At 35.7% G+C, this 15,801-nt stretch overlaps 1 protein-coding gene across 3 annotated transcripts in view; it reads right to left on the bottom strand.

The window, feature by feature from the left end:
- The window catches only part of LOC106074919 (prostaglandin G/H synthase 2-like), a 31,509-nt gene extending 21,729 nt beyond the window's left edge, over positions 1-9,780 (bottom strand). The window contains exon 1 of one of the 3 annotated variants that reach the window (XM_013235810.2): positions 9,664-9,780. The gene's annotated coding sequence lies outside the window, so the exon portion shown is untranslated. Of the gene's footprint in view, positions 1-79; positions 472-9,663 lie in introns of those variants that run through there. The other 2 variants (XM_056042050.1, XM_013235809.2) reach the window with 2 other exon arrangements.
- Between the last annotated feature and the right edge of the window lie 6,021 nt (positions 9,781-15,801).

Raw genomic sequence — 15,801 nt, 5'->3', positions numbered from 1 at the left:
ATTGAAGAGTAATAGACATTATGTGTTTCATTATCAAATAGTCTAAGATATAGATATATATATATATAATATAAACTACAGAGAATACTCACTATATAAAAATTGAATACGCTTTTATCCGTCTGGCAAATGAAATGGATTATTCAATATATAATCTAGATCTAGACTAGAGAAAAACAACAAAACTGTGAATTGAATAAATACAGTTTAAAATTTGAAATGTCTCTGTAACTTCCTGTGAATCTCTCTTCTCTTGCGCTCTCGGCGTGGAGACTTCACTATAAATAGACCCGGCAAACACTCGAGAGGGGAGACGATTAACAACACTCGAGAACCTACTATTAAGGATTACGCTCCCCTGCCTGTTCGATCACAAAAGTTAAAAGTACCATACGACTCTGATTGGCTGTCTCGCGTCGCCTCTCTCATTCAGTTGATCTTATCATCAGCCTACATATTCATCAATGAAAACATTTACCCTCACACCGTACAACACACACACATACACTCAATTCCGGCGTGACGTTTATAATATTTGCAGTGATAGGCCTACCTTATATTTCTCAAGCCTCGGAAAGGGAGTTTCTTATATGACCTCATTTTACTGGCGGGAACCCTAATCCCTTCTTAACGCCCCTTCCCTTTTGACTGATATAAAAATAAAAATAATGAAAAAAAAAACAGGAACTATACAACGTGTGTGTATGTGTGTCTAACAGTTTATGTGTGTGTTTGTCTAACAGTCTATGTGTGTGTGTGTGTGTCTAACAGTTTAAGTGTGTGTTTGTCTAACAGTCTATGTGTGTGTCCATGAGGTATGCAATTTCCAAGCGGTCTACCACATAGCCTACATTTATCAGTGATACGGTTCAAAGCTTATACACTTCATTGAGGCATTCTGTTTTGTAGGACCTTTAATGTTGTCACACTGTCACGCCGCACAAAGCTTGGGTAGAAAATGATAATAGAAAAAAAAAACCGACATATAAGTAGCTTTCTGCGTTTAAAGCAAACAAAAATACAAAGTTTGTGTTCTTGAAAATGATATTTTCTGAAAATTAGTTCTGGTTGAATGGTATGCACTCTGGACTGTCGTTTCGAAGGTCCCGGGTTCAAATCGCGTCCTCAGTCATCCTCTGCCGCCCTGAGGGATGTTTGGGCTAAGATGTTTGGAAAGATCCCAAACATATAAAACCATGGTTTGTACGTGATGTTTGGTTTGGGTCTTAATTTCGACCTATAGGCCTACAACTGTGTACAAATGTTTCATATCAGTATGATCTAGAAATGTTTAAATTTAAATTGTTATAAATCTAGTGTTTTCATCTTTGCAGTGTCTATTCTAAAGGACCTTTAAACTTTTTGATACGCGTGTCACAAGTCAATTCAGAAATTTGTTGTTTTTAAAGCATGATGCCTTGCGTACCGTCACAAAAAAAAAGCCATCTGTTTTTGTAGTCTACGAACTTTAGTGATCTTAATGTGGCTTTTCTGTAGTCTTTTTGTAGTCTTTATGTGGCCTTTCTGTCGTCTTTTTGTAGTCTTTATGTGGCCTTTCTGTCGTCTTTTTGTAGTCTTTCTGTGGCCTTTCTGTCGTCTTTTTGTAGTCTTTATGTGGCCTTTCTGTAGTCTTTTTGTAGTCTTTCTGTGGCCTTTCTGTAGTCTTTTTGTAGTCTTTCTGTGGCCTTTCTGTAGTCTTTTTGTAGTCTTTCTGTGGCCCTTTTATCGTCTTTTTGTAGTCTTTATGTGGCCTTTCTGTGTTTTTTTTTTGTTTTGTTGTCTGTATGTGGCTTTTCTGTAGTCTTTTTGTAGTCTTTCTGTGGCCCTTTTATCGTCTTTTTGTAGTCTTTATGTGGCCTTTCTGTGTTTTTGTTGTTGTCTGTGTGTGGCTTTTCTGTAGTCTTTTTGTAGTCTTTCTGTGGCTTTTTTATCGTCTTTTTGCTGTCTTTATGTGGCCTTTCTGTAGTCTTTATGGGCCTTTTTTTCCTACGCTTCTATTAGGTTTCCTTGTATACTTCTTGAGACCTTAGTGTCTACGTTCCTAGTTACTTTGCGTAACACGTCCACATGTCCTGTGTCTGGAGATCGCAATACTATTTAAAATATCACGAATGAATTACTTTGAAGTAAACACAGTGTCTAGGGTGCACGACGATGCAAGCTTTGTATAAATATTAAACATAAACATTGAAACTATTTCGAGAACAATGTAGATCAAAGTGAATTCAGTTTTTGAATAGCATAGCACCTTTTCTGTTTTGTTTTTTCTTTGTAATTAAATTAAAGTGACAGACAGAAAACAGGAATACAATAGTGGCTCTACCTGCTATAGCAAACAAATATTCTAACATAGAGGTGTAGCAGAGTTGAGCTCCTGCGGTTAGTATGTACGGAAAATGCGCAGGCGCCCATAAAACCAAAAAAAAAGATTTTTGAAAAACTCTCCCATAACATTAAATCGAACTGCAAAATGAAAATGAAAAGAGTAAACACAGCAGAGGAACAGATTCAAAACATTATTGACATCTATAGAGAGACGTTTTCTTATGCCTGTCTAGCTACTACATTTTGTTTTTAATAAATTTTGTAGGTGGGTATGTAGGAAGTTAGGTGGTAGATAAATTAAGTAGATAGATAGATGGATGGATGGATAGATGGATGCACTGGCGGACCCAGGGGGCGGTAGGGACGATCGCCGATTTGGTGGCGTGGAGAGGGGGCGATGGCATCAATCCCGCCCCCCACCATAAACTTTCGAGTGGGAGGGGGCGGCCCAATTTATTTGTAGAAATCACAGCTTGTTAACAGAATTATTAACATCAATTAAATATCTATGTGATTAAAACTTGTTGTTGATATTTTAACCAATCTTTATATTATGTCGTACCCCTGTTGGTCGATTTGGTGGGGGAGTGGGGGTGGCAAATAGATAGATAGATAGATAGATAGATAGATAGATAGATAGATAGATAGATAGATAGATAGATAGATAGATAGATAGATAGATAGATTAGATAGATAGATAGATAGATAGATAGATAGATAGATAGATAGATAGATAGATAGATAGATAGATAGATAGATAGATAGATAGATAGATAGATAGATAGATTATAAATAGATATTGATAATAACGAAATTTTTCTTTTATAAAAGCATTTTCCCTCCATAACCAACTAACCTGTTCGATTACTAAGACCATCTACCTGATTGTACTACTTCTCAGAATAAAAGTACAAGTTAAACAGGCTTTAAAAAATTAAAACTCAACAAAATATATATGAATGAAGAACGTGACAAATATATTTTATTTAAAGAGCTCCACATATATGGCAGACGTGATCTATCACTTTAAATCACTTTAAACCTTACCACTACCACAGCTCAGAAATGTAAAGAGGATGTGACGTACTTGACCCACAATGCAACCTCCCTAGTTTCGTTTTCTTCTCTCTTGACAACTCCACCGCCACCTGGCATTCATAGAGAATTATTACTCATGGCCGTGTGTGTTGGTAGGATCATAACTTAGGACTGAAGAATTCACCTGCATCAAGTCGTCCCCCCTCTCCCCAGTTCAACTCCAACCATTCTTTAAGTTTTGGACTCGGACAGGTAAAATGAGACTTTTCTACGGCCTTGCTTTAGTGGTTTTTGTATAACCCTAACTTCTGAGATAATCTTTCAAGTCACAGTAACAAAAGTAATAAGGGGTGATCCAAGTCTGGCGTCATTAGAAACAAAAAATGAAAGGAAAAAACAAATAAAAAAAGACAAAGAAGGGATGGTCGTCACCAACATATGTGTGTTAGAATGTGTGTGTGTGTGTGTGTTTGACTATTTGTGGTTGTGACCGTTGTGTGTGTTTCAACATATGTGTTTGTGTTTGTTTCAATGTGTGTGTGAATGTCTGTAAATGAATGTGTGTTTATATACATGTAATTGTGTTTCTATCTATGTGTATGTGTGTGAATGTAGATGAACTACTAAAGTGGGGGAGGCTTTAGAATGAGAGAAATGGCAGAAATGAAGAGACCAGTAATCAGAGAGCGTAACGGGTAAGCTGCAAGGATGGGCACCAAAACACTTTATCAAGTAGAGGGTTTGAGAGAACAGCGTGCTTCTAACTCATACAATTGGCATAGTTTGTTTTTGAGAAATTGAAAAAAAAAATTTAATCTTTCGAAAGTTTTTTTTTCAACAATAGAAGGGGAAAGAGGGGTGGGGGCGGGGCGAGGGGAAGTGTATGCGACCTTGTCAAAAAATTCATTGGCTTTTTGAGACCAGAAAATGTGTTTCTCTTAAATTTCTCACTATATATAAATATAAATATATATATACAAAGTTACGATATAATTAAATGGAAGAAAGTTCCCATTACAGACGATTCGTTTAGTTTTTAGAGCGATCACTCGATTGAATTATATTTACATGCAAATAGGGCAGATGATGTAAAAGTCATCAGTTTCTGTTCGTTTCCATGCACTTTATTTGGATAAGCGAAACTGCCTTTCTTATTTCTATTGCAGTGGTTCTCAAAAGTTGTCATACAAGCAGCCATCCATTTGCAGTTTCTATTTGTATGTGACCTTGTATATGTAATATAAGAGTGAATAAAACAAAAAACTATAAAAGTTCAATTGAATATTTGTTACTGAATTAATGACTAGATGAAGTAGGAAAAGGTTCCTGCTGTTACACTATTTACTTCCATTAGACACTCGGACATACAACAAAATATGACCTCCTTGTTTGTATAATAATACTCTTCCAGCTTAAGCCAATATTACAAAACTTAAAACAAAAATATTATCATTTTTCGTAGGTCAAACTAAAACGGCTAGATCTATGTCCAGGCAAGTTCTCACAAAGTTTGTTTGTGTATAGCAACGTAAACTGACCACTCAAGCCCCCCTCCTTCTTTTTTTAAAGCTCCCTTCTATTCTCCCAGCCAACATCACGTTAATAAAACAGTATAGGGTCCCCCCCCCAACCCCTTTTGTTTTGTCCGGTCCACCTATTACAATACGCAAATACTTTATACTTCCAGATTAGCGTAAGGTAACTGTTGAGAACAACGTAATATTATGGCAACAATGCAGTTTTCTATTTTTATGTGACCTTGAAAAGTTGTTTTTTTTTTCTAAATATCTCTTAATCCGGGTAGGGATCGAATTACAATCTTTCAATAGCAGCGATTGTGTGTAGTTTTGTTTTACCCCGGCATTTAAGTGCTATGAAGAAAAAAAGTCTTGAGTCACGGGTCATAGGATCTGTCTAGGGTAGTACCCCATTAAAATAGCGCGGACAAAATAGCGCGGACAAAATAGCGCCGACAAAATAACGCTGAAAAAATAAATCTCAGTCATTTTGAAAGAAGTACTTTAGATATCGTAAAATTTGAATAGAGCCAATATTTTCTTGTTATAATGTTATCATTATTTTTCAGTCATTTGGCAGGAAATAATTTCGATATCTTAAAACAAAAATATTGTTGTAACTCCGCTCCCTCGCCACACTGATGGTGCGCACCAGAGCGCCCTTCAACACAAGTTGTAGAAGACATGTTTAGACAGGAAGAAGGACTGTTGTGGATCTGGCTAAAGTGATGGAAGTCTAAGCTGCCTTGACTCGAGAGAAAGTACTGTGTGCTATCTATGAAGTGTGTTGAGGACCTGGGGCGGCACTGGGAAGTGTGTCGGTGGTCTGTATTGGTATTTAGGTAGGAAAGGACTGGTGTCACTTGAGATAGGACATTCTGGGAGTAGATGGCTGAAGTCCATGCCTGTTTGTACTGTAAATAAATACCTAGTTTATTGTTACCTCCTGCCTTTCGTTGAGTGCTTACCTTAAGTGTACTTTGAAAACAAGCAAAGATACTTGTCAGATTTATACACACAAACTTTATCACAAATTTAAATTTTAGGAAATGTCACGTAGAAATTCCATCACAGCTTGAACGGGGTCAGCACATTTCAAAATCCTTTTTTTTGTAGCAAGTCATGCATTTTAAACATTTGTGAAAAAGAGAAATGATTTAAAATTTAAAGTATTCTCGTTCTCTGCAAATATGGCATACTTTCAGATCTATTAATATTGAAAAAGAGACATCAACAAAAATTCTGCTCAGGACATTAAAATTACTAATAATCCGGTACTTTTATAAACATCATATATAAGTCCGCGCTATTTAGTCGGGAAATATCGCGCTATTTTGTCGGCGCTGTTTTGTCCGCGCTATTTTGTCGGGTCACCGTCTAAGGTCTTAGTGTCTTGGTTCATAGCATCTGTCTACTATTCGAGTGTCTCGAGTCACATCAACTGTCTACTATCCGAGTGTCTTGAGTCACAAATTCTGTCAAGGATCTGAGTATCCTGTTTCTTTTTCTTTTATCCGGCTTTCGGAGGGCGCTGACCTTTGAATGTGTGATGTTTTAAAAGAACTTTCACTGATCAATATCTTTATGAGTTTGCATAACATTAAGTGTATCCGGGAGGTCAGTTGATTGCCCGGAAACGTGACAAACAGTTAAAGCAAGAGTATGGCCGTCTATGATTCTATATCTTTATTCACCTTATAGGTCATAGAGAGACTTGTTTTCCTTGTCTTTGCTCCCAGAGGCGGCATTTTGGGAGGCCCAACGATGTTGAGATTCTTTGGACACCATCAGTTCATAGAATGAATACAAGGAGCCTCTGCCATGCATTCTAATTTACCATACTAGTACGCTATAGACTGACAATGTGCTGGACTTATTCTCAAACAGTACTTCTAAACGACTGGTAACTGAAAGTTTTTAAGCCTTTTCAGCATCTATATCAATTACCACGAATGACCCCCGCATGGTAATTTTGTTTTTGTTAGAGTTAGGCCCGAATATAATACTTGCCCACTACCCCGAACACTGCTAAGGCCGCCTCCGTTGCTCCTGTATTCAGTTTTCATTACATTTTACTTTGGATGAAACTATTCTATTTTAAGGTGTTTTATCTTCCAAGTGACTGGGAATGTTAACATCTATGCATGACACAAATGGAAATCTTCAGGGAAAAAAAATCCAAAATATGAGCAACCGCATCAGACTGAGAATCACTGGTCTATATAATAAGGACATTTCTCTGCATCTTCTTGTTTTTTTTATTTCTACTGTGCCACGCCTGGGTGCGGCTGCTCTCTGGCACATTGTAAAGTGAGAGAGACACAAAGAGCGGGGAGGAGAACGGCGTCAAATGAATGTATTGTCAGGTACACGTACCCCATCATGTCGGGTCGGGGCAAAGGTCAAGCCAGTCAGACCTAAATAGAACATTATATCGGATAATAGAAAGGTTGCATAATGCACCCTGGTCTCCATTCTCCTCCGCAAGCGGCTAAAGCAGTTTCACATTCAGCCTGATATAAACTCATCTGCATGACATAGTTTACTTTCCATGAAGCAGTTTCACATTCAACCTGATATAAACTCATCTGCATGACATAGTTTACTTTCCATGAAGCAGTTTCACATTCAGCCTGATATAAACTCATCTGCATGACATAGTTTACTTTCCATGAAGCAGTTTCACATTCAACCTGATATAAACTCATCTGCATGACATAGTTTACTTTCCATGAAGCAGTTTCACATTCAACCTGATATAAACTCATCTGCATGACATAGTTTACTTTCCATGAAGCAGTTTCACATTCAACCTGATATAAACTCATCTGCATGACATAGTTTACTTTCCATGAAGCAGTTTCACATTCAGCCTGATATAAACTCATCTGCATGACATAGTTTACTTTCCATGAAGCAGTTTCACATTCAGCCTGATATAAACTCATCTGCATGACATAGTTTACTTTCCATGAAGCAGTTTCACATTCAACCTGATATAAACTCATCTGCATGACATAGTTTACTTTCCATGAAGCAGTTTCACATTCAACCTGATATAAACTCATCTGCATGACATAGTTTACTTTCCATGAAGCAGTTTCACATTCAACCTGATATAAACTCATCTGCATGACATAGTTTACTTTCCATGAAGCAGTTTCACATTCAACCTGATATAAACTCATCTGCATGACATAGTTTACTTTCCATGAAGCAGTTTCACATTCAACCTGATATAAACTCATCTGCATGACATAGTTTACTTTCCATGAAGCAGTTTCACATTCAACCTGATATAAACTCATCTGCATGACATAGTTTACTTTCCATAAGGTAGTTTCACATTCAACCTGATATAAACTCATCTGCATGACATAGTTTACTTTCCATGAAGCAGTTTCACATTCAACCTGATATAAACTCATCTGCATGACATAGTTTACTTTCCATGAAGCAGTTTCACATTCAACCTGATATAAACTCATCTGCATGACATAGTTTACTTTCCATAAAGTAGGCCTAATTGGTTCACATGCTCGTTACAGCCACATCACGTGACATTTTTCAAACTACCACTTTACACACACACAGACACACACACATGCAAGCCATAGCGTTGCAAGTTACCCATCAGGTCCGGGTTCAATAATATTACAGTGACCTTCCTCCAATGAAGAAAATTAGAGAATGAGTGACAAAAATGCCCCTGTGGGCCCCCATTAGTCTTGTGCCCGGGCGCAATGAACCCCTTCGTACAAGGGTCGCTGCGTCACTGCCTTCACATATCAACCAACAGTAGCTTAGCAAGGTACCCGGTGACCCGGCTTGAAGAAAATATAGTGTCCAGCACTAACCCCCCCCCCACACACACACACGTTAGATTGAGTGTGACAAAAACCTAACCGAGTGAACTAGTGAGTAATTGCAAACAAATTCCAGTCCAGGTAATGTCTATAAATAAAAAACGGATAAACACACACTGAAGGATAAGAACAATTATGTAACTATTTGATGCTTTTAAAATTTCAAAATACTTTTTTTTCTTTTTTTAAGAGCCCTTGTGGGGATCCTATTGGTCATGAGCCAGGGCGCATTGAGCACCTTTGAGCCATGGTTGCAACACCACTACATATCAACGAAATAGCGGATCCAGAACTTTGGAGAGGGGGAGTTTTTTTTTTCCAAACCCTAACGCCCAGTAAACCCTAACACCCAGTAAACTCTAACACCCAGTAAACCCTAACACCCAGTAAACTCTAACACCCAGTAAACCCTAAACCTCCTATGTATAAACGTAATAGAAATATCACCAAATCTGCCAACATACTATTTTTAGAGGGAGGGGGGCAAAATAATCTAAAAATAGATTGAAATATAAATAATTAGTATATATTATTAACATAAGTAATAAATTCGTATACAAATTGTGTGATTTCTTTACTAAAATTTGTCCTGGGCGGACAACCCTAACCCTAGCCCCCACCGCCCCCCCCCCTGGATTCGCCAGTGTTTAATCATCGTGCTTCGCAAAGAGAAACAAAATGGGGCGTGGTCCATCCACGCCAGTGACCTTCCTACTTCCATTTTCCGCACACGATGATTATCTTCATTCATTTTTTTTTTAAGTCAAAGCTCAACAAATATGCTCCTATTAAAACGCGTTTAACCAAATCATACTCCAGCTTTAAAAAATCCGCCCCCCCCCCTTTTTTTTAATTTTTCCTGGAGAAGAATTTGTATTAATTACATCTACAAAGTAGCAATGAGTCAACAAACTTACTTGTTACTGTCGGCCTTGAAAGACAACACAGGGGGAACACAATTAAAAAATGCAAGTAGATCACTGACATATAAAACGTCTGTTTCTTTTTGTTTTGTCTTGTGTCTGAGTGCATGGCTTATATTTATACACATTTATACCCAAGCGTCGTTCTGAAGATTAGTGGGTCTCACACCATTGAGAGCAAATGTAACAATGGATTAATTCCCTCTCTGAATGATTAAATGTTCTATTTTTTGAAAGATTTGTTCTTGTAAATTAAGTTCATTCTGTAATAATGTATAATGAAATGTTGTCGAATTGCAGATTTTTACAGAACAAAGTCACTTTATTCGTTAATGTACACCACATATATGAGTTAATAAAAGCAACAGTTTGAGAATAACTTAAGCTAAGTATGGTGATGTTAAGCACTTGGCTACTGAATGAATGGTCTTCATGCATTGGGAGAATCCATTGACGTGAATTGTGACTCAAACGTGTACTTCCTGGACATAGATCTAATGCTGCTGTTTCAGTAGCCTACACCTAACCCTATGTTTTCAACGGGCCACAGGGGTGCACCCAACGGGCCACAGGGGTGCACCCAACGGGGATTCTGATAAGTGGACAATGAACAAGGAAAAATCAAATGTTTCTATTTGTGAGGGACAATTTGAGTGCTTACCCAGATACTCAGAATATTCTCATGTACTTTTGTTGAATCTAGGCGCCAAGGTATAAGTAAATCTTGAGGTCACAATGTGGGAATGTGTACCCATAAAATCATTGGTATTTTTGTTAAATTCATCGGTTCGGTTATAAGGGGATTATGATTTTCAAATCCAATACACTATCAATAAATTACGTGTTTTAGTTCGTAATTATTATATCTTCTTTTCATGTAAATAGCTACTATTTGTAGATACTATGTTTACATGTCTGGACTGTAAATTCATATTAATTAAAAACCATACATTTACTTTTTAAGTGTATATTAAAAAAAAACATACGTTTTTATGTAATCCTTTTATTTTATTTATATTTAAACATTGTTGTTTTAAATTTAAATTAACACTTAATGTATTAAATTATTTGTAGTGCTTTAAAAATGTAAAACTATTACGTGTGGGTGAGTGAGAAGAAGGGGGGAAATTGACTGACGTAATACAAAAAAAAGTATATTTAAACAATTATTGATTTTTATATGTGGGAAATGGAAACATGTAATAATAATAATAATAATAATAATAATAATAGAGCAGCCAGAAAAACCAGTGACTTGGCGGAGTTTAGGTCATTGGTTAATATGCATGACTAAATGCATGATGCGTAGGACGTAATCATCTTCTTTTTTTGAAGTAACGTCTGTATCATATAAGATAAGATAAGATAATAATAACAATAATCTTTATTATCCATAAGGAAATATATTATGTATGTAATGTGATCTGTTATGATAACTTTATCAGACAATGGTGTGGAATAGAGCTCTTGAATGTCCTGGTATTTAATGATTTGATAGAATGAATCAGCCACAAGGCTCTTTACGAGCACATTGTTTTGTTCCTCCCCCCCCCCCTTTTTTGTTTCTCAAGGTTTTCAAAGGACACAAAGTTTTCCGCGACGTCCCGCAGTTTGTACAAATCACTTGTTTTAAGGGGATGAAGAAATCTTTAAAAAATCAAAACAGTATTACCAAAACAAAAACAACAACAACACACACACACACAGACAACCCGGAACGCAACTAAGATTAGTTCTAGTCAGCAGTTATAAATAACATAAGGATTTTAAAAAAAAATTAAAAAGGAAGCCATCTTTTGAATTTTAATAAAAAATCTTTGCAAAAATAGAGAAAATATTCACTTCCAAGATATAATAGATACTTTAAGAATTATTGACTTTTAGAACTCACGTAACCAAATATAGATCCCAGTGTATGTTAAAAGCTGAGAAACAGGTGCCATTGGTCACATGATAGGTGATATGTGTAGCAGACCACGAATGTAACACAATAAATCTCAGACGACATCTGACATTCGGTATCACAAATGACCTACACTTGAACAAATGGAATGTAGATTTACTGAAGCAAATTATCTTGTTTTAAACACTTCAGTGTTACCATCAGTCCAGAGATTGCTTATTGTCCACATTGTGACTTCACTCTCAGAGAGGTCAGAGTGGTCATGCTACAATGAGCCACTTATATGTTTCTCACTTGAATGCGATGCAGGTTGGAGAAAGATGATACGAGAACTTTAGTTCATAGCTTCACTCTGTAGAAATGAAACCAATGCGATGATTCAATCTAAAAACAAATATATATTTAGAGCATTCATGATCAGATGAGGGCCTCGTGCCCTAGACGAAGTGAAGTAGGTGGCCTTAAATGAAATAAAATAATAGCGTATTTTCTCCTTAAGAAAGTCGCTAATAGAATGACCGAAACATAAAATTACGCAACGAATTAAAGCTTTCCTGCATCTATATCTAAATTAACAAATAAAATAAATTCATATAGCGCGTTCAGTATGGCATCTTGAATCCCAGACTCAATTAGAACTAGGCTATTAAACGAGTCCTAGAGTTCTGCTATGTTTTGCATTTTTGCTTTTTTCTCCAAAAAGGTTTACTCCTGTGCGAGGCCCCCACCAATCGGAGGCCCTAGGCGGCTGCCTAGTTTGATTATGTTTAAGGCCGGCCCTTGTTAGAGAAGCTAACCAAGGAAAACTAGGAACAGGTTGAAATTATGGAGGGAAAATCCTTAAAATATTTCACTCTACAAACCAGCGTCTCTTCTACATGCAATTTACACACGTTTGGACAGAGTAGCAATACTCGGGAAACAAAAAGTACAAAGTTAATTTATTATCATTTTATATTTTCATATTCCATAAATTGCAATTAATAGACATACAATATGAAACATGCGCCCACGATACTATATAATACATGCGGCCCACGATATTATTATAATACATGCAGCCCACGATATTATATAATACATGCAGCCCACGATATTATATAATACATGCAGCCCACGATATTATATAATACATGCGGCCCACGATATTATATAATGCATGCGGTCCACGATATTATATAATACATGCGACCCACGATATTATATAATAGATGCAGCCCACGATATTATATAATACATGCGGCCCACGATATTATATAATACATGCGGCCCACGATATTATATAATACATGCAGCCCACGATATTATATAATACATGCAGCCCACGATATTATATAAAACATGCAGCCCACGATATTATATAATACATGCAGCCCACGATATTATATAATACATGCAGCCCACAATATTATATAATACATGCAGCCCACGATATTATATAATACATGCGGCCCACGATATTATATAATACATGCAGCCCACGATATTATATAATACATGCAGCCCACGATATTATATAATACATGCAGCCCACGATATTATATAATACATGCAGCCCACGATATTATATAATACATGCGGCCCACGATAACAATTCAATTTTCCTTGTAGTTCTTCGAGGAATTTTTGTTCCCACCCCTTCACTGAGTCATGTGCACCGAGAGTAGTCGAAAGTAGTCCTCGTCTTTAACGATGAGCCAACTATCGTCACAAGAGGGCGGAATAATTTCAAACTTAAAATGACCCGAGTCTGAACTTTAAAGGAGCGGAACTTTTCACTCCAGTCTAGCCCTTACTCTCACAAAAAGACCAGACACACCAAGACATACTAGATGGGCGAACTACGGCCAGCGTCCCAACTCCGGCCCGCAGAAATATTTTATCCAGCCCGCTACGTGTTTTTAAATAACAATTAAACATAATATTTTCCTCAAAATATAAATTATGAACTATTTTAATACGAGTAGTTAGATGTAATTGAATAATATTACAAATATTTTTACTTTGATGATTGACTACTTGGTGCATCTGTTGATTACAATTAGCTGTGGACACAATTTTGAACTCTGAAAATATTTTTACCAATGGGCTATGTTGGACTAGTCCGTTTCGTTTCTTTGATTAAAAAGTTGAATCACAAATTGGGCCGGAAGTTGCTTTTTTTCCTTATATATCTTTGCATTTTTCAGTTCTCTTTTTAAATTAAACTAATATTATTATGCTATAATTTTAAGTGTGCCTGATAGAGAAAAAAATTCAGCACAAAAATACGGGTAGTTGGGATATAACCCGATAGAGGCTATAAAAATAAAAGACCTGAAACTAGCGCATGAAACTACACATTTACAGTACTTTATTTGATGAGTATTTTACCCAAGATCTGTGTTGTTTTTTTAGGACTAGCTTATTTCAAGTACCCGACATTTTCAGATACACAATTTCATACACAAAATAATTGTTGAAAAAAAAATTGCAGTGATTTTAAACTTTAAATGATTAATTAAAAAGGTGTTACTCTTATCAATTTTGAATATTATTTTGTTATGAATGTCACTGTTTATTTTGTGTCTGTTCTAGTTTCTAAAATTTTTCTTGTGTAAAGGGGTGGTTTTTTCTCCTAATGGGTATACCTGATTTCTTCTAAAAAGGAATAATAATAGAATTATACAGTAAAAATAATCACTAAGTTTTTTTTTTGTATTTTTAATAGTTTTGAAAGTCTAACTGATAAGTTTACAAAGAGAGTTTGTGTTTTTGCAAATTTACACAAGGTAGGCCCTACACTATGAGTCAGTCCATCTCTTCTAATTGTTTTGCAATGAGTAAAAATGTAGGCTTCGATATTTTTAGCCTGAATTTAAGAAGTTACAAACTTCAAGCAACTAATATATTGCCTATTCCATAAAACTTTGTATTTAAAAAAATAAATTTATCCAATGCTCGAGATCCTGCTTGTATACTTAGGCCCTATATGAATCGATCCGGTATCAATGTATTAAGTAGCAATAACCCCGCAAAAAAAATTAAATGAAAGAAGATTGAGATATACATATATTTTTGTGACGGTACGCACCGGTACGGGGTACCGGCACCTTTTTCAATGTCGGGAAAAATTATTACTTTTCTTGTATTTCAACGTTAATTGTTAATTTATTAGTAGTTGAAAGTTAGGCAATCTATCACTAAGTACATCATCTATTTTTTTACAAAAAAAAAAATCACTTTATATATGTATACTTTGTATACAGCTTACTTTCAGCCGACATGACGTATTATTAACAACACCTATATGTGAAAGTCTCAATCATTTAGAGTCTTAGACAGTCATTATTTTAGACTAAATTTAAGTAGAGTCTAGACCTAGATTTAGTAGGCCTATTACTATAAAAAAAAATAATAAAATAATCAGTCATTAGACATATCATTAGCAATTTTATTATTAGGTCTAGGCATTGAAAAGTAAATCTACATATAAACTATAATAGATCAAAGTCTAAGAATTTACTTATTAAATAAGTAGAAGTATTATAATGATTATTGTATAGATATATATTGACTAGATTAAAGATAGATCTATAGATATCTTATCTTATATAATACAGACGTTACTTCAAAAAAGAAGATGATTACGTCCTACGCGTCATGCATTTAGTCATTCATATTAACCAATGACCTAAATTCTGCCAAGTCACTGGTTTTCCTGGCTAGCTCAGGCAACCCATTCCATGCTCTAATAGCACTAGGGAAGAAGGAGTATTTGTACAAATTTGTCCTAGCATATGGAACGAGGAATGTGCCTTTATCTTTGTGTCTTTCAGAGTATTTTATTAAATTTTGTTTTTGTATTTGAAGATTATGGTTCAGTGTTTTATGTATAATTGCTACATTACCTTTGAGTCTTCTGTCCTGAAGGCTTTCTAAATTTAGTGATTTTACTAAAGGTGTTACTCTAGTCTAATGTGAATATTCGTTTGTTATGAATCTCACTGCTCTATTTTGTGTCTGTTCCAGTTTCTTAATGTTTTCTTGAGTTGAGGGGTCCCAAACGGAGAATGCATATTCTATTATTGGCCTAACCAAGGTTAAATAACATTTTAGTTTTATGTTCTTATTTGATTTATAGAAATTTCTTTTAATAAATCCTAATGCTTTGTTTGATTTTTTTATAGTTTCATCAATATGTGGATTCCATGACAGTTTTTCATTTATTATAACACCTCTAGCTAGGT

Source organism: Biomphalaria glabrata, chromosome 9 (genome assembly GCF_947242115.1).
Source record: "Biomphalaria glabrata chromosome 9, xgBioGlab47.1, whole genome shotgun sequence".
In the NCBI taxonomy this organism is placed as follows: domain Eukaryota; kingdom Metazoa; phylum Mollusca; class Gastropoda; family Planorbidae; genus Biomphalaria; species Biomphalaria glabrata.
Note: the sequence above shows the minus strand (reverse complement) of the source record. Positions and strands in the feature narration are given on the sequence as shown.